Here is an 18,717-nt window from a genome sequence, read left to right on the forward strand (position 1 = left end):
TGCCTTTCTAAACCTTTCTTTGTGTGGTGATTTCACATCAGAGCAGCTCCTGCTTCTGCAGAGGGGTGGGAGCAGGAATTGCTGCTGCACAGGGAAGGTGAGTGAGTACCCAGTGAAACACAGCCCTGTGCTGGGCTGGAGGGAGTTTTTCATAGGTTCCTTGGCAAAGTGTTGCAGTGTGGAGGTAAGTAATGTCTGGCATTACAATATTCTATTTGATATTTAGGATGGGCTTGGAGCAACCTGCTCTGGTGGAAGATGCCCCTGCCCATGGCAGAGGCTGGAATTAGGTGCTCTTTGAAGTCCCTTCTGGCCCAAACCATTCTGAGATTTATTCCATAATTTTCCCATTTGCTGTTTCCTTCCCTTATTAAGGGAGGCCAATATAAACAGTGAATCCCAGTAACAATTCAGAGTCTTGTGGTGGTTTTATTTTCTGCCCTGTCCCCGTGCAGCTGCCAGGCACTTGGCACATCAGTGCTGGCCTGCAGGAGCTGCCCTTGGTGCCAGGTGAGTGCCCAGTGGGGTTTTGGGGCTTGCCCACCTCAGATACACATCCTTTGATCCCATAAGGAAGTCTCTGGGGAATGGAATGGTGTTGCTGGCTGTGGTGTTGGAATCCCCAGCTGGATTTGGGACAGTTTGGAAGGGGTTCCTCCAGACAGCCCAGTTCACCCAGAGTTTCTCTGTGGCTCCAGCAGGTTATGGGAGCTCTTAAATCAGAGCCCAGAGACTCACACAGCCTTGCAAGGCTTCTGTAAATTACAGCAGCACGGGGAGGGAGCTCTGGCTGTGGGCTTTTATCCCTGATTTATGGCCCTCCTCAGGAGAGCACAGGGAGGACAATGACTTCCACATGCTGAGTCAAACAAGAAACAGCCCAAACTTTGAGTTGTTTTGCTCTTTAGCTACTCCAGAAAGCCACAGCACACATTTTGGACCTGTCTGGGGCTCATATATCTTATCTGATAGGTGTTATCTGGTGAGAAATGATGTTCTGGTTCACTAAGGGCTGGGAGTTCTGGGCTGAGCCCACCCTGAGCCCCTGCTCTCTGCAGGGTCATGCTTTGATTTGCTTTATGAACTGAAGCTGCTCCCACTTGTGATGGCCTCTCCTGGCCCCAGCAGCATCCCTGGTCCCCAGGTGCTTCCCCTGACCTTCCAAATATTTTATGGAATATAAAATATGCTTCTGTAACGTAGAGCTGTTTCAGGAGGTTTATTAACATTTTATGTAGTGTACAATGTATGAAAGTAATGGTCCAGTTATTTATGTGACAAGGTGTCCCTGAAAATGTTCCTGTCTGTGCTGTTTTAATAAGGCACTAAAACACCATAACCCCCTGCTGCTGAAGCTTCTCAGCCCTCAATTCTATCCCTGCTGCAGCTCATGCAACATCTGCATTAAATCTGTTTTGTTAAGGTTTTCAGTTAATGCAATTTAACAGGAGCATTAAATCCTGGTGGGGTGTGGTTTTTGCCCTGTCCCAGTGAGAGGAGCAGTGACAGGGACAGGCTGCTGACACTGTGTTTAACACCTCTGACAAGTGCATTTACCCAGGGCAACGAGGGCATGCAGCACGAGCCTCGTGTGGAGCACTGTGTCAGAAACTGGTGGGACACTGGGGGTGTCCCAGGAGGTGGCACTCAGGGCTCTGGGCTGGGGACAAGGTGGGGACTCCAGGGCTTGGAGGTCCTTCCCAGCCTCAGAGATCCTGGGATTGTGTTCAGGCCATTTTCACTAGGAACAGTACCCAAGTCAAAGATGAGCTTTTTGGCCTGCTGGTCACATTACATTACAAAAATATCACATGATTTTTATTTTTTTTTTACTATTTTGTCAAGCACCTTCAGCACTTTGGAAGTTGTGTTATAAAGAACATTTTCCCTCAGGCAGCAATGGGTATGTTTGTTTATTTCATGCACACTTGGATAAGTCCCTTCCACCTGGCCAGAGGAGATAAATGCAGGTGTTTTTGTCTGAAAGTCTGAACAAATTAACCATGAGAAAAGCCACGTGGAAAACGAAGGGAATAATTTTGAGTTTGTCCTTATAAATGCAGGAAAGTGTGAAGGTGCATTTGTTTGGCAGTGAGAGGATGAATAAATAAATGAAATGTAGTGGCTACTGATGGTGGACAATGAAATGCTCTGAGATTCCTTTAAGTTTCAGCATAAAAAATAAAGTGAGGAAAACTTTTTTTTATTGTATTGTGGGGGGGAATAAAAGGAAGAAGCAATAGCTATTAAGTGCTGTCAGATAGCTGGTGGGCTTGTGTTCAGGAATCAGTCTGGATATCCGAGACAAAAATGAGCTCTGAAGTTCTTCTCTTTAATGCTGGCAAAATCTGCAGCAGTTTTGTCCCTGCTAAAGGCAGTGTTCTCAGGACACCCAGGGATGGGGCTGGCAGATGTGGGAGATGGAAGGGCTCTCCCTGCTCACTCCTTATTAGGTTCTGTTTTGTCGGGCCAGGGTTTTATGAGCCTTCAGAAGGGAACCTAACACACCCAAGGATAGCTTAGCTATTACCTTTGGAGGCAAATAATGAGCAGGATGGCTTCTGCGGCAGTGTTAGAAACAAAAAGGTTTAATAAAAGGCAAAATAACAAACAGAAAATCCGAGCCAGGTACAGAGGTCTGCCCCTGGTATAAACACCTTCACAAAAGCAGTTTATTTCTTTTGTCCTCCTCTTTTTCTACCTCATGGGCCAGGCGGGACTTTTTGGCTTCTATCCAATGAGGTGACCCCAAGGTTTTAGTGAAGTCTCTGGGGCCCTATGAGGTGGCTTTTCACCTGATCGTTGGGAGAAACTTCTGGGCTTCTTTCCTTTTTTTGGGGGGACAAAGGCTAGCTTTGCCACTCTGTCATTAGGGAGCGCTCTCCTACATTCCTACAACTCCTGGCTGCCCACGCTCTGAGATGTCCCAGAGCAGGAGGGCAGCACGGATGTGGAAGGGTTCTGCACCATCCCGAGGACATTCCAGTCTGGAAATGGAAGTGGGCAGCACAGTTGTGGAAGGGCTCTCCACCATCCTGAGGACATTCCAGTCTGGAAATGGAAGTGGGCAGCACGGATGTGGAAGGGTTCTGCACCATCCTGAGGACATTCCAGTGTGGAAATGGAAGTGGGCAGCACAGTTGTGGAAGGGCTCTCCACCATCCTGAGGACATTCCAGTCTGGAAATGGAAGTGGGCAGCACAGTTGTGGAAGGGCTCTCCACCATCCTGAGGACATTCCAGTCTGGAAATGGAAGTGGGCAGCACGGATGTGGAAGGGTTCTGCACCATCCTGAGGACATTCCAGTCTGGAAATGGAAGTGGGCAGCACAGTTGTGGAAGGGCTCTCCACCATCCTGAGGACATTCCAGTCTGGAAATGGAAGTGGGCAGCACGGATGTGGAAGGGTTCTGCACCATCCCGAGGACATTTCCATCTGGAAATGGAAGTGGGCAGCACAGATGTGGAAGGGTTCTGCACCATCCTGAGGACATTCCAGTCTGGAAATGGAAGTGGGCAGCACGGATGTGGAAGGGTTCTGCACCATCCCGAGGACATTTCCATCTGGAAATGGAAGTGGGCAGCACGGATGTGGAAGGGTTCTGCACCATCCTGAGGACATTCCAGTCTGGAAATGGAAGTGGGCAGCACGGATGTGGAAGGGTTCTGCACCATCCCGAGGACATTCCAGTGTGGAAATGGAAGTGGGCAGCACGGATGTGGAAGGGCTCTGCACCATCCCGAGGACATTCCAGTCTGGAAATGGAAGTGGGCAGCACGGATGTGGAAGGGTTCTGCACCATCCCGAGGACATTCCAGTGTGGAAATGGAAGTGGGCAGCACGGATGTGGAAGGGTTCTGCACCATCCCGAGGACATTCCAGTGTGGAAATGGAAGTGGGCAGCACGGATGTGGAAGGGTTCTGCGCCATCCCGAGGACATTCCAGTGTGGAAATGGAAGTGGGCAGCACAGATGTGGAAGGGCTCTCCACCATCCTGAGGACATTTCCATCTGGAAATGGAAGTGGGCAGCACGGATGTGGAAGGGCTCTGCACCATCCTGAGGATATTCCAGTCTGGAAATGGAAGTGGCAGCACGGGGGATGCTGATCCCTGCCTGCAGCCTGGCCAGGAGGAGAGGCACAGCCCTGCTGTGGCACTGAGCCTCGTCCTGTCCTGTCCTGTCCTTCCCCCAGCAGTGTCAGTGTCCCAGCCCTGCTGTCAGCGCTGGAAGCGGGCACAGCCCCCCAGGAGTCCCCCCAAACCCATTCAGTGCCTGCCTCAGCACCTCACCCCTCCTTGCTGCACGAGCAGCCTGGAAAAGGCAGGATCCGGGTCCCTCTCCTTCTGTGGCCCTGCAGAAGCCGTGGAATGAGCTGCAGACAGGAGCTGGAGTGTCTGATTCACATCACTTCTTAAATTTAATGAGCTCACAGCTGTGCCACCCATGTGCTTCAGCACTTGTCCCTTCCACGAGTTATTTCTGTCTCAGTCTGCTCAGGGAACAGCTGCAGGAGTGGTGGCTCTGCACTGGAGTACCTGAAAGCTGAATTTTTAGCAATATTTAACTGAGAATATTGCAGAAACTGACCCACACTTCTGAAGGTTTCACTGCTTAGTGAAAATTTTACTAAATTTAGGACTGCACATTAAATATTTTTTTCCTCTGGAGGCTGTTATATGTGGTTATACCACAATTTATTCTGGTTTTTGGGGTGAAAATCTGATCCTGAAGAGTGCTTGTTGTAAACAAATACGTAATTGTATTTATGGTGGTTAATGTGAATGACTGAGGTAAGCCCATAATTCTGGTTATTATGGAAAAGAAGTGCATGTAAGAACTATTTAAATGAGACAGGTAGAAGTAGAAATGCTAAATTTAATCAGTTAAGAAAAAGTAAAGGCAGGAAAGGGGGTTAATATGAAATCCTGGTTGGTCTAAATGCAATAAATCTTATTCTGAGAGGAAAAGCTGATTCTCTGAATGGGGGGCATGGACCAAAGCAGCTGAGTAAGAGCTAAATGAGAACCCATTTCCCTGCTTGTGGATTGAGTAAACTCTGCAGTGCTTTCTCCATGTGGGGCCACAGGAGTGCCTGACACACAGCCACAGGAAATCAGCAGCAGTATCTGTGGCAGCAGACGAGGATTTCTCTGGGACACACGGGATGTGAAGCTAAAATGGATTTTTGTTTGGTGATCCAAGGCACTGCTGCTGTTAGAATATAAAAAGGACAGTCCTGTGAGTTGCCAATTAACCTAAATTTACCCAAGGTGGGGAAAGAAGTTCTAATGCTTTGGGAAGGGTTTTCCTGGCCTTTCCTGTGCTTTAGGAAGGGTTTGCCTGGCTTTCCCTGTGCTTTGGAAAGGGTTTTCCTGGTTTTTCCTGTGATTTGGGAATGGGTTTTGTCTGGCTTTCCCTGTGCTTTGGGAATGAGTTTTTCCTGGCTTTTCTTGTGCTTTGGAAAGGGTTTTCCTGGCTTTTCCTGTGATTTTTGCCTGCCTTTTCCTGTGATTTTTGCCTGCCTTTTCCTGTGATTTTTGCCTGCCTTTTCCTGTGGTTTTTGCCTGTTTTTCCTGTGCTGTGGGAGGGGTTTTCCTGACTTTTCCTGTGCTTTGGGAAGGGTTTTCCTGGCTTTTCCTGCTGAGGGGTGTGCAGTGGGAGCTGGCACTGTGGCAGAGGTGCCCAGCAGGCAGAGGCTGCTGAGACCTGGCTCGGAGCACTGCAGGGACACCTTGGACCAGCCTGGGAGGAGGCTCAGCTGGGCTGGGCTTGTCACCTGCACCTGCAGGTTTTGCCTCTGCCCCCAGCCAAACGCTCTGATTTCTGCAGCTCTCCAGTAAATCAGCACAAATGCACTCTGACAACATCACAGCCACTTACAGACCTGCTGGTTCTGTCATATTGTCTGGCTGCACTGAAGAATAGAATATTTTGAACAGAGTATTTTGACACTGGAATTTGTATCAATGTTTCTTGTAAATTATCATCTACCCGGCTGCTTTACATAGCAGTATATTTATTTATTTATTACTGATTATTGATGGTATTCTTCCCTTTCTTTCAACTCTGACCATAAAGAAGAGCCCAAATCAATGATTTGCAATGACTCTGAAATGCCTGTAGTGTGTTTGTGAGGATGCTTCTGAGACCCTTTTTGTGGGCTTTAATGAGGTGCCCTAACCACTAATGAAGTGTGTTTCTCAGAAGACACCACAGCAATAAAAGCATCTTCTTGTGGTAAATACCATCTCTGGTGAAACACTGGAGAGCTTAACGTGTTTAAAAGCGTGCAGCAATTTAAAATCAAATTACAGGTTAATCAAATAACATCAGCTTTGCCTCATTTCAGTCCTGGAACAAGCACAGAATTGTGGATTTTAAACAAACACAGCACACGGCTGCAGCAGGTCAGGTCCAGCCTGGACGTGGCTCCTTGGCTCCATCAAACTTCCACATTTTCCACCTGGATGTTGTTTTCATTGGAGCTCTCCCAGTTGGAGCTGCTGGCTGCAGAAGGGGGGCTGATTGATTTTTATGCTAATCCTGGGTGAAAAGCAGCCGCTGTAGCCCCGGCTAATCCAGCTCACCGGGGCTGTACACAGGCAGATAAAGGCGGGGGATTTCACTGGGACGTGTTTAATCCCTGCCAGCCGGGCTTTCCCTGCCGCTCACCTGCGCTGGGATCTGCTCCTGTCCCTGCTGGGGACGCAGAAAGGATGGAAGAGCTTTCCCAGCCAGCTGGGCCCAGGAGGAGAATTCCCTGGCGTGGGCACTGCTGCTGGGTTCTGCTTTTGGTGGGCGCCCCTCTTCCCCAGCCAGAGCACAGCCCTGCTCTAACCAGGGAGGGATTTACAGCCCGCCCTAAATTTGATTTGTTCCCGCAAATGTTGTATGAAAAGGAGCTTGTTCTCTTTATTAAATACTCCCAGCCTGAGGGCACGGGTTATGCAGCATCATTACACCTGGTGGGAACGAATCCACCCTGCTCCCTTTGAAATGATTCATGGCAGGGGGTGGATCCAAGAAAATGGGGTTGGGATGTTCGCTCATCCAGCAGCTAATGAGAACTAGTGCATTTTAATGTCATTTATTTATTTCTTATTGGAGGGGTTTCACAGCTGGCTTGCAAGTAAAGCTGAGTTAATAGGAGAAATAAGAATTGGTGATTTTTGAGTGTGTTTATGGTAAAGAAGAAGACAAGGTTGTTAGCATGGAAACAGATTAGAAAAGATACATGAACATTTTTGTGAGCTAGATACGTGTATAAATAGATGTGTATATTATTAAATGTGTTTTATTGGATAACTAACTAATAAGACACATATACTAAATATACTTTATTAGATTTAGTATATTATTAGATGTGTTTTATTAAATTTTTGTAAAACTTTTGTTAATTACATTGATGTTAATTGCTTTGCACCAATGAATATAATAAGCTATTGTGATGTAGTTAGTGACTTAAAATCAGGCTTTATTAAGAGTATATAAGCTGGAGAACACGCAGAATAAAAAACTTTTTCTTCTTAGACCCTGATCATGTGTGTGTATGCCACATCTGACCTAACGGTGACAATTCCTCTCTATATATCTACATATAGATATGTATGCTTGTGTGTATATATATATATCTAATTTTTGTTGTATACTGGATGGGGCTCTGATTAACCTGTTCTAGTGGAACATTTCCTGACCATGGAATGGGGTTGGAGCTAAATGGTCTTTAAGGAGCCTTCCAATCGCAGCCTCTCTGTGATTCCATGATTTCTCAGTACAAGACTCAGGGCTGTGTGCCCCCTCTCCCCTGCACTAATTACCTGTGCATTCACTCAGCACCTCTGAACTGCCACACACAACACTGAACGCAGAATTAACTTCTTCTATAGTGCCTATAACAGAATTAAACCCCAGCTTAAGCAGGGCAGGCTTCAGTTATTAATCCTCCCATGAGCGACTATAATTATTTTTGCCAGCACTAATTTCATTTGCATATGTGTAGTTAAGGGAAGCAAGGGGGGCTGGGGGGTTTTGCTGAATGAAGCAGAGCTGATTTAAAGAAGGGAAAAAGCAGCAATGCCCTGCCAAAACCAGGCAAATGAACCACTCTAAGTGTTTCTGATCTCTGTGTGTGAGGGGATTCCTGGGAGAGTGTTGTTCTACATCTGTCAGGAGTGACTGGATGTGACAGGGAAGGTGACGGGGTGGTGGGGCTGAACAAACACTGCTCAGTTCTGCTTTCAAACCCAGCAAAAAGAATCACAAAGAGCTCCAGCTGAAGATGGGAACTCAGTTTTATTGGGCTTTGTCTCTCATTGGTGTGCTCGGAGTTCTGAGGTGATGCAAACACCTGATTGATTGTTGGACAAAGGACAGGAGCAAAATTCCATTTGGGCCAGTGGATGTGCCACGATTTTTTCCTTCCCAGGTTTTTAGGAAACTTCAATCTGTGTCACTGTGCTTTGTTTTGCAGGTTGTTGTGGCCTTGCCTGTCAGAGTGTGGGGGTTTGCTGGCAATGATTCCTGTTCCAGGCCAAAAAAAGCGCTCACGTAAGTCAGCTCAGATGGTTCCTCCTTTCCCTCCTTTCCCACAACTTATTTTTGGGTGCTGAAGTTGTCACTACCAGTTGGATGGGACAACACAGGCTTTGCGTTTTCCTTGTGCTGTGGCAGGAGAAGCAATTTCCATAAATTTTACTGGGATTTGCTTGGAAATGTATTCAGTGCCAGCTGGTGAAGGAGAGGTTTGGGAGGGACGTGGGTGGGCTGATGTGTGTCCACCTTTGGCCCTGTGGGCTGTGCAGCAAACAACCAGATCTCCCTTCCCCGGAGCCCTGAGAGCCTGGTGTCTCTTCAGTTCTTGCTGATATTTATTTTTGGCAAACAGTCTCAGCACCGAGCTCAGCTCTCTGTGCTCAGGGATGACCTCGAGCAGCTCTGAGGATCAAAAATGTGAGAAAAGAAGCTACAAATGCAACAGAGCTCACCAAACCTCTGCGGGGCACCCCGTGAGCGCCGTGGCACTGAGACACCATAAAAATATTATTAAAAATCTTATAAAAATAGGCATGTTAATAAGGGAGAGAAGTTGCCAAGGACTGGGGAGCAGCAGTATCTCAAAGCCACAGCTGGGAGTTGCACAAAGCTTTTTTCTTGCTCAACAGGCAGAGTGAAATAAATTTATTTTATTAATGGAAATCTGGTTTTCCAATAAGAGAGCTCAGAAGGCAGAGGGCAAGAAAAGGGAATGGTCAACTTAAGTTCTTAATGCATGGCATTTTAAACTCCTTCCTTTTTACAAATGTTTAATTCATCACTGAATATTCCTTCTTTTAGTGCTGCTGAAACTGAGTCAGAAATAAGAAATCCTCCAAGACCTTGGTCCGTGCAGTCACAAATGTTCCACATGATTTGTGTTGAAATCTTCAGTGCTGGACAACTCTGTACATTTAATATTGAACTCCTGATTTTCCAGCTTGTTTCCTAACTGCACAGTGGGTTTATGTGTCAGTCCAGTCTTCCCACACTGGGTCTAAGTTTATCCAGTTAATTTGCTCAAAGCCAAGTGTTGAATGTCTAGATAAGCCTTGTTATTAATTAAATCCCTTCCCTCCATATTGCTGCTCATAAAGTGAATTTAACATTAAAATAAGGACCATCTTATTTTTGTCCCAGGAGCTCTCAGTGGTTTCCAGAGCTTCTGTCTGTGCAGTCTCCTGTCAGTGTGGAGCCAATTAAAGCACAATTAACCCATTTGTCTGAGGGGCTCAAACACAGGCCTGGTGTGGGACCCAAATGCTGGGCTGGAAGCAGCTGGTGATGTGAAGGGAAAAGGGGAGAGGAGTGTTGGGCGAGGGAAAGAAATGGAAATAACATTGTTCAGTAAGATGTGAATGAATTTCAGGTGATGTTTACCATGTTTGCCATGACTGGCTCTGGCTCTGGTTTCCATCTTCCAAGCAAACATCCAACAGTTCTGCTGGCCCATCCCTTGTGGATGCTTGCTGTAGAACTGCTGTCCCAGCTTTAACACCCCAAAGCTCTTTGCTAAGTGGAGAATTGCTCTCAGGCTGAGGAATTAATAGCAAAGTTTCCCTGACAGAAAGAGCCAGGCATTCATCCCACAGCAATTGTTCCCAGAACTGGCAAATACAAATTAAAGCACTTTGCTGCTGCATTTCTTTTTTTCTGTGAAGGTCTTTATTTATTACATTTGCTGTTTAGGTTTGCAGTCTCAGCCCTATATACAGTTACACACAAATTACACATGAAAACAAAATGTGGCTGGAGACAAGAATGAATGCTATCACTGAAAGAAATGATTGCTTTCAGAAATATAGCCAAACCTACCTCGTTCTCTTGTCTAAAAACTGAGTTTTGCTCCTCAGGACCTTTGTCAGACTGAGTAAAAAGATGTTCTGGCATTAACTCTTTTGTGCTGAGGGTTTTCCTGTTTTTCAGGGAAGGAAGAAGCTGCACCTGACCATCCCCAGGGGTGCACACGTGCCAGGGCCAGCACTGGTGTGTGAAGGACCATCCCCAGTGTCTGAAGAGGGCACAGGGACACTCTCACCGTTAATAAAGGGTTCTCTGGAAAGCTCTCCAACACAGCTGGAGTGCCAAAATGACTTCAAGTGCTCACAAACTCCACTTATGGGGCTGCAACTCAGCTGAGAGCAAGAGCTCCTGCTTTCTCCACAGAACGTGGGAGTTGTTCGATCCCACAGCTTTCAATGACTTCAGAGTAAAAGGAAAGGTATTTCAAAGGAAGTCAAACACTTTCACCAGTGACAAACTTCCCCCAAGGTCTGATTGATGGTTGGAGTGAGCTCTGTAGAGCAGAGCTCCTTGAGGTGTGTGCTGGCTGAGGGGAGAGGGGAGCAGCCGAGCTTGGGTCACAAATCTGTCCTTGCTGCTGCCTTCTGTTGAACTTCAGCGTGTGCTGTTGTGTAATGGACAGAGAAAAACACATCTGAAAGCAGCAAACGTGAAAGGGAAGGATGCACTGAAATAACACCAGATGGACACTGTGCAGGAGGAGGAGACCCCTGAGCCAGAGACTGAGTCACTCGAGGGTCAAACTGAGCAACCGCCAGGAGTTCAACACTCTGCATTGCTGTTCTTCAGTGACAGAGGTATTTGTTGCATTTAGTAACAATTAAATGAGCTTTTCTAGTTTTTGTAAGAGTCAGTTTTTCAGGCCGTTTTAATTAATGTGTATTTGTCTAAAAGTGCCAAAGCCTGGGAAGGATCTGGCAGTGCCAAACCACCTTTATTTCCCTAGCTCGAGGTGAGGAGAGCCTGTCTGCCCTGGTTAGGCTGGTCTGCCCAGGAGCCTGAATTTAGCTGACACACAGATGACACCCCCAGCAGCTCTTCCCTTCCCCAGAGTTATTCCCATCTGTTTCTGAGGAGAGGAAAAGCAATTCAGGTGCTGGGTTGGTTTTGTTGCTGTTTTGTTCAGGAGAGAGCAGGCTCTGCTTCCTCCAGGTGCAACCTTCATCCACCAAGCAGATTGATTTTTTATTTTAATGTGGGGCTAGAGGGATTTCATCCCTGTAGGTGTGGGAGCAGGACCTGCACAGGGTTCCATCTTCCCCTGCTGGAAATTCTTCATGGATATCCAGGTTCAGGGCACGTGGATGGTGGCTTGGCCACATCTGGACCTGTCACCTCCACCTGCTCAGGGCTGAGGGGCATCAGGTGGTCATGGGCTTAGCAAAACCACAAAATAGCCCAAAATCAAGGGGTTTCCAGGGGCCCTGCAGCAGGCAGCTCCCCCTGTCCCCTGCACAACCTCAGGGTGAGGATGGGGAGAGGCTTGGGAGCATCTCACTGAAACTCCTCTCTGCTGATGCCCAAATTTGCAGCACAGGGAAAATCACAGCCTTTATGCAGTACTGGAGAAAATAAGCAGAACTTTCCATCCCTAAACTGTAAAAGTGAGAGTTGAAAATCCTGGAAATGCTTCATACACTTAAAAAATCCAGGACTCCATTTCTGTATTTTTCTGATTGTTGCTGCACTTTCAGAAGCTCTCATTTCACACGTGGAAATTGGTGATGAGCAGATTAAGGGATTTCCTACCACCTGTGGACTTATTAGAAAGAGCAGATGCTGGTAATGCTGGACAGAGAATTCTAGCTTGGAATTCAGGCTTCTTTCATTTGCACATTTCTGAGAAATGGAATATATGTGGCTCCTAATGATCTAAGTTATTAGGAAAAGAAAGCTTTAAGGGATCTGGCCCCGAGACTGTGTCCTATTAATTCTAAATATAAAATAATTTCTCTGATGACAATGGAAAACTGCACAGTAATTACAGTGGCCCAAGAGAAGAAATTACTGTGCAGTCTCAAGTTATCAAACAGCTCCAACCTTTTTTAATATCACAGACATACTTAGGCTTCATGCAAGAAAAGCAAAGTACCCCAAGGTAGTCTAATTTCATCTCCCAGCAAACAGAAATCTTTTTTTTCTGTGAATGCAAATCACATTTTTATTACAGCAAAGAGCAACGAGTCCTTTTTTTTTTTTTTTTCCTTTTAGCTCATTGGAAACACAGCTGATGTAATTGGACAATTGATGTAATTGCAAATGCAACTGCAGTAATTGCACATGCAAATAAGGGATTGTTCTCAGGGCTATAAAACTGGTGGGAGCAGGTACAATGTACTCCTGCATTGCCTGGCTCATAATTGGATGGGTGTTTTGCACCAAGCCTTTAATGCAGCTCCTTCCTCCTTATTTATCTGGGAACAGCTCCGTTCCCTAAATATGAAATATCCTTTACACAGCAAGCAATAAAAATAATGGGTTCCCCATAATACTCAGGGCTGGGAACGCATTATTTCTAAACTGTGGTGCCTTTTACTTTATGGAGAGTGAAATAAACACTTACTGGAGATAAAACCTGCTCTGAGCTCCACAGCCACCAGGAGCCCCCGGAGCGTTTGCTGGCTCCATGGCAGGGGGAGGGGAGCGTGGCAGGCAATGGTTTATGGTGGTTTTTTCAAACCTGTTGGTGCTAATGATAACATTTTAAATGTAATAACTTTTCCTCTCACTCCTTATCTTTGCAGTTTCCTTGGCATCAGCAGCTGCTCTGTGCTGAAATCCTCCTCTGTGTGTGAGGAAAGCCAGGAGTTAGTGCAGCCCCAGTGTTGCACAGCTCTGTGCCCAGCAGGGAGCTGGGCACACTCAGCTCATTCCCTGGGCTGGGAAAACACCTCTTCTTGTTTTCCCCTCCTTTTTTACCCCCTGACTGCAGTGCAGGCAGCAGCAGAGTGTTCCAACAGCACCAGGCTTTAAGGGAACTGGTGGAGCCAGATCCAGGTAAAATGAGTTTAATACATTGAATTTATTACTTTTTTTTGTGTTATCCAAAGTAGGACTGCACACAAGCTCCACATCTGCTGTGAAAGAAAACTTTGAGTTTATGAGGCAAGCAAAACCTCAGGCTGGGATATCATTGTTGGTAAATCCAGTGGCACTACAGGGATCAGATAAAGATCCCAGTGATGCCCCCTGACATTTGAGAGGGGCAGGAAACATCCTGTGTGTGTGGCAGGAAGGGAAATGAGGGAGAGCAGGGCCGTGTGGGGATCAGCAGAGATCAATTGCAGTGTACAGGAAATGCTTTTCCCAACAATCCCAGAAACATCTCCTCCAATTCATATTTAGAGCTCGAGGGATCCCCAGGAAGAGCTGTGACATCTTATTTCCCACAGTGTGCTGGGCCAAGAAAGGAGCAGGAAAAATACCTTCCCATTCACTTAATTATGGCCCAAGGAATAAATTATTCAAATTAAGCCACCATTTCTATCCTGGTGTGGCCACTCTGCATCCAGAATAGCTCCAGGACTGACCCAGGGGTGATGTGAGCCCCCTTTTTCCTCTCTGTGGGGCCAGTTCCTGTATTTGTCCACATTCCTGCCTCAAGCTCCACGTTCCTCATCCCTCTCTGAACACTGGAGTGACTCTTGGGACAATGGTAATGAAGAGAGAGTTGGATTCCCAAAGGCTGTGCTTCCTCCTGAATCCCTCCCTGGCAGGGTGGTGCTGTACGGAAAAATTCATGGGTTCTTGCTCTGATGAAGAATTGGTGGCCTGGCACTGCCAGTCTGGGTTGCTCAGACTTTTCCTCAGTGCAGTCTGGCAATTCCTGTTCCAAAGCTGGTTCTCTGCAGGCCCAGAGGTGCCCAGAGCCCTGAGGCTCACCCTGCACAGGAGGGCTGTGGTCTGCAGGGATCAAACCCTGGAAATGACCTGGGTCAGGTGGGCAGCTCCAGCTCTGGCCTCCAGCAGTGCTCTGTGCGTGTCTGGACAAGGGAAGGGCTGTGGCACTGCCTGAATTACATTTGAGAGCAGGGTTATTTGCAGGTTCTTGCTCTGTTTGAGCTCCCTGGGAAGGCCCTGCTGAGCTTTGTTGAACAAACACTTCTGTGAGATGGGAACTTGATCTTCACATGACATTTATAGCTTGATAGGAAGAACCTCTGGCTTAATCTGTTCCACTGAGAGATGGGGATTTCTTTTATTTATCAAACCCAAGTGCTGCTTTGGGGTTAGCTCTTCAGCTGATGTGCTCCAGCGTGGGAGAGTGTCAGATCTGGTGGAGAAATTCCAGTGTAACTAAAGGCTTTATGCTTCCCTCATTTCACCTGCTCTCATTTTCTCTCTCTTAATTCCCGTGGAAAGACAATGTGGTTAACTTTGGATCGTGTTTATTCTCAGAGTGAGAGCTTCCACTGCTCAGCCACGCTGTCCATGGGCTGGGAATGCCACTCCTCTGGGCCAGGGCATCCTCACACTCCTGCTGGGCAGGTGAGCTCGTTTTGCCTCAGTGGCACAATGGCTTGGGTTGGAGGAGACCCTAAAGATGGTTCCAGCCCTGGCATTCCTTCCCTGGAGCAGGTGATGAGGGAATGGTCAGTCCAAGGCTCCTTCCCCTGGAGCAGGGCTGGAATGCTGCAGCTCCAGATGCACGGAGCTGTGTGACACCAGTGGGTGAGACAGGAATGAAATCTGTGCCTTGGGGAGCAGTGGGTGCAGGTTTTTAAAGGGGAAGGTGATGCCAGCCCTCAGTGGGACTGAGCTGTTCCCGTGCCACGATTCCCAGGGCTGTTCCTGTGCTAAGATTCCCAGGGCTGCTCCCCTCCTGGCCCTGAGCTGAGCTGAGGCTCCAGCAAGCTCTATTGCAAAACCCCAAACTGGGCCTTGTATTAAAAGCAATCCCCATATGGTGGCAGCCTTTTGAAGGAGATGGGGAAAACCTCCCTCACTGAGTGTTTGTTTTAATGCAGCCAGAAAGAAAACCAGAGCCTGTGGAATGGCTCTCCTCAGGTCCATGGGGAAAATGGGCATCTCTGGAGCACTTCCACAGAAACCTGGGAGAGGGAGAGGCTTTCCAGTTCCTTGCTAACAGGATTATTTCCATTCTTGGCCTTTCCATCAGGACAGGAGTGGGTTTAATCATTTCCATCACTTCTCAAGTGCTTACACAGTCAAAGTCTTAGATAAATACAATTTTTACCTTTGTGTAATAGTCTTATATTTTCATAGAGTAAAACTATGTTTTAGGCTAAAAAAAGATGTGAAATTTCAAATGGGCAGTGCAAACATGCAGTTTTAGTGTAAGAATGTACTGAGGGCTGTAAGGACACAAACCCATGAGCACATAACCAGAATCAACCCAATGTGTCTGCATGCACAGATATAAAAATACCAGCTTCATTAGCAGGGTGAAGACTTTGTGTGAGTCCCTCTGGAGAGCTGCCAGTATAACAAAATAGATGCAATATCATAAATACAGGACCCAATACAACAAATCCAGGTCCCACTTCTGTTATCTGTGCTGTGCTGAGTGCCTCAGCAGAGGCTGCACGGCGATGTTGGAAGAGTTTGTTCCTCTTCCCTGAGCCCTTTCTGCTGCTGTTCAGCAAATTCCAAAATGAGGAGTTCAGCAGAGTCCTCCTTGTTCCCAGCAGCTTTTGGAGAGCCAGGAGCCCTGTGCTGGCAGCTCCTCTGCTGGGGCAGGAAAGGCAATCCGTGCCCTGAGGGGAGCAGGGATCGTCTCTGCTGGAGATGTAAATCCTGTCAGTCAGGGCATGAACTGGACAGCACGCTGGGAAAGTGGGGTTAATTCCCTTAATTGCCCATTAGGCCTTGCTCCTTCCTCCTCCTCCTCCTCCCATTGCTGAGAAGGGTCCTGGGAAGCTCTGCCAGCCCTGCAGGGTTTGGGGCTCTCCAGAGGGTGTGCTGGGCAGCACTGCTCTGACTGAGGAAAGGCTCCCGTTGACTCAGTGCAAGGAGAAATTTCCTTTTCTCCCTTTTCCCTTGGTTCAGTGAGTGCTGCCCACCAGAATCACTCAGCTCAGGTGGGTTTGGGGCTCGGGGCTCTCCAGAGGGCGTGCTGGGCAGCACTGCTCTGACTGAGGAAAGGCTCCCATTGACTCAGTGCAAGGAAGATTTCATTTTTTCCCCTTTTCCCTTGGTTCAGTGAGTGCTGCCCACCAGAATCGCTCAGCTCAGGTGGGTTTGGGGCTCGGGGCTCTCCAGAGGGCGTGCTGGGCAGCACTGCTGTAATGGAGGAAAGGCTCCCATTGACTCAGTGCAAGGCAGATTTCATTTTTATTCCCCTTTTCCCTTGGTTCAGTGAGTGCTGCCCACCAGAATCACTCAGCTCAGGCGAGCAGGGATGCTGGCAGGCAGCACAGGTCCCAACACCACGGCACAGTGGCAGTGTGTGCCCCTGAGCTGTGGCAGGGAGGAGCAGAGCCAGGAGAGCTTCTGAGGGCAGCTTTGGAGCTCTGGTGCTTGGCAGTGTTTTCTTTCTCGCTGCTGCCCTGAAATGACCTGCTCCTGCAAGCTTTGTCCCCCAGTGGAAATAAAGAAGGAGGGAGAGGGTGATGTGCAGATGTGCAGTGTGGGGAGCTCTGGGTGCCTGCAGTGCCAGCCCCCCCTGGGGTGTTTTTCCCTGTTCAAGAAGCAGCAGCACGGGAACATCCCCTCTTTGGAGTTCTCAGGGTGCTGTGTGCTGGTTAAGGCTTCCAATGATGCCCAAACCCCAATGAAAGCCCCAGTCAGGGATGTTTTCTTTGCTGTGATGAGATCTGTGTACCCCCGAGCCATTCTGGGCATGGGGATGGGTTTGGGGGTTTTATTTGCACCCAGCAGGGGCAGGTTTGACTTTTGGGGTCTGCACCCTCCAGCCCAAGGGGTTTATAAGGATGGAATCCTCCCTGGCAGGGTGGGCAGGGGCTGGGATGGAATTCCCAGAGCAGCTGGGGCTGCCCCTGGATCCCTGGCAGTGCCCAGGGCCAGGCTGGGCACTGGGGCTGGAGCACCTGGGACAGTGGTAGGTGTCCCTGCCATGGCAGGGTGGCACAAATCATCTTGAATGTCCCTTGCACCCCAGAGCAGTGTGAGATTCTATGAACTCTGAGTGGGAAGGGACTCCCAGGGTTCACCAAGCCCAGCTCCTGGCCCTGCACAGCCCAGCAGTGCTGGGCCCCCTTCCCAGGGAAGGATTCTTGTCCTGGAGCCTCTCTGTGCTCAGCCCAAAGCCCCCTCTGTGCCCGGGGGAAGGCACTGGGCTCCTTGGCCTCTCTCCACCCTTGGCTCAGGGAAGTGCAGTGTCTGTGCTGACTGGAGAGTCCCAGCCTGCTTATTGTTTTAGAAATAAAGATATTAGCATGCAAATGACTCTGGGAGGTGTTTCTTCTCATTAGAGGAGGGAGATCGTTTGATGAAGGGTGCAGCGTGCTCCATCTGTAAAAGGGTTCAGCAGATTTGTCTTGTCTCCAGGGCTCTCTCACCACGAGAGCTCGGGGAGTGCAGCAGGGAAGGCTCAGGAGACAAATGGTTTGTGACACTCGGGTTACCTTTGCTGTGCAAGGTGGGCGTGAAATGTTTTATGGGGAGACAAAAAAGATGATGGGCAATTAACTACAAACTCATGCAGCAGGTTTATCATATGCTCAGCTCATCCATCTGTGTCTCAGTCTCCAGCAGACTCATGAGTTTCATCAAGAAAGCCATTTTCAAACTGGCAGAGCAAAACAGATCGCTCCTGCCTGCGAGCTGCACCGAGGCTTGCAGTGCTTTTATCATCTGTTTATGGTTTACAGATGCAAAATACACATGTAGGAGGAGGGAGGGGGGCAGATGCTTCTCCCCTTGCAGGGGGCATGCTTGGAATATTCCTCGCCCAGGGAGCAGTTGTGCAGATGCTCGTGTGCATGGGAGTGGCTTTGCTCAGCTGCAGGCAGAGGAGTCCTGTGGGACGGGGTGCTGAGCACGGGTGGAGCTGCACTGACATCCCAGCCCTGGCCTGTGGGGTGAGAGCGTGGCTCAGGCACTGCAGAGGAGGGATGAGCGGGGATTGGTGACTGGACTGGTGTGGAGCAGGTTGGTGCTGGTTCTCCCTCTGCTGCAGATGGTCTGGGTGAGCCCAGGTCAGTCACTTGGTCTGGCTGTAACTCGGTTTTCGGTCTGTAAACTCACACAATCATGGAATGGTTGGGTTTGAAAGACTTAAATCCCACCCAGTGCCACCCCTGCCATGGCAGGGACACCTCCCACTGTCCCAGGGACACCTCCCACTGTCCCAGGTGCTCCAGCCCCAGTGCCCAGCCTGGCCTTGGCACTGCCAGGGATCCAGGGGCAGCCCCAGCTGTGCCAGGGCCTGCCCACCCTGCCAGGGAACAATTCCTA

At 48.5% G+C, this 18,717-nt stretch overlaps 1 long non-coding RNA gene across 1 annotated transcript; it reads left to right on the top strand.

Annotated features, from left to right (window-relative positions):
• The first annotated feature begins 65 nt into the window (after positions 1 to 65).
• Positions 66 to 14,213, top strand: LOC135307410 (uncharacterized). The gene is made up of 4 exons (XR_010368130.1): positions 66 to 97; positions 8,474 to 8,550; positions 10,462 to 11,135; positions 13,083 to 14,213. It is a non-coding gene; the product is annotated as an uncharacterized LOC135307410 (long non-coding RNA).
• Positions 14,214 to 18,717: the final 4,504 nt, after the last annotated feature.

The sequence above is a fragment of the Passer domesticus genome, chromosome 9 (genome assembly GCF_036417665.1).
Source record: "Passer domesticus isolate bPasDom1 chromosome 9, bPasDom1.hap1, whole genome shotgun sequence".
Lineage (NCBI taxonomy): Eukaryota > Metazoa > Chordata > Aves > Passeriformes > Passeridae > Passer > Passer domesticus.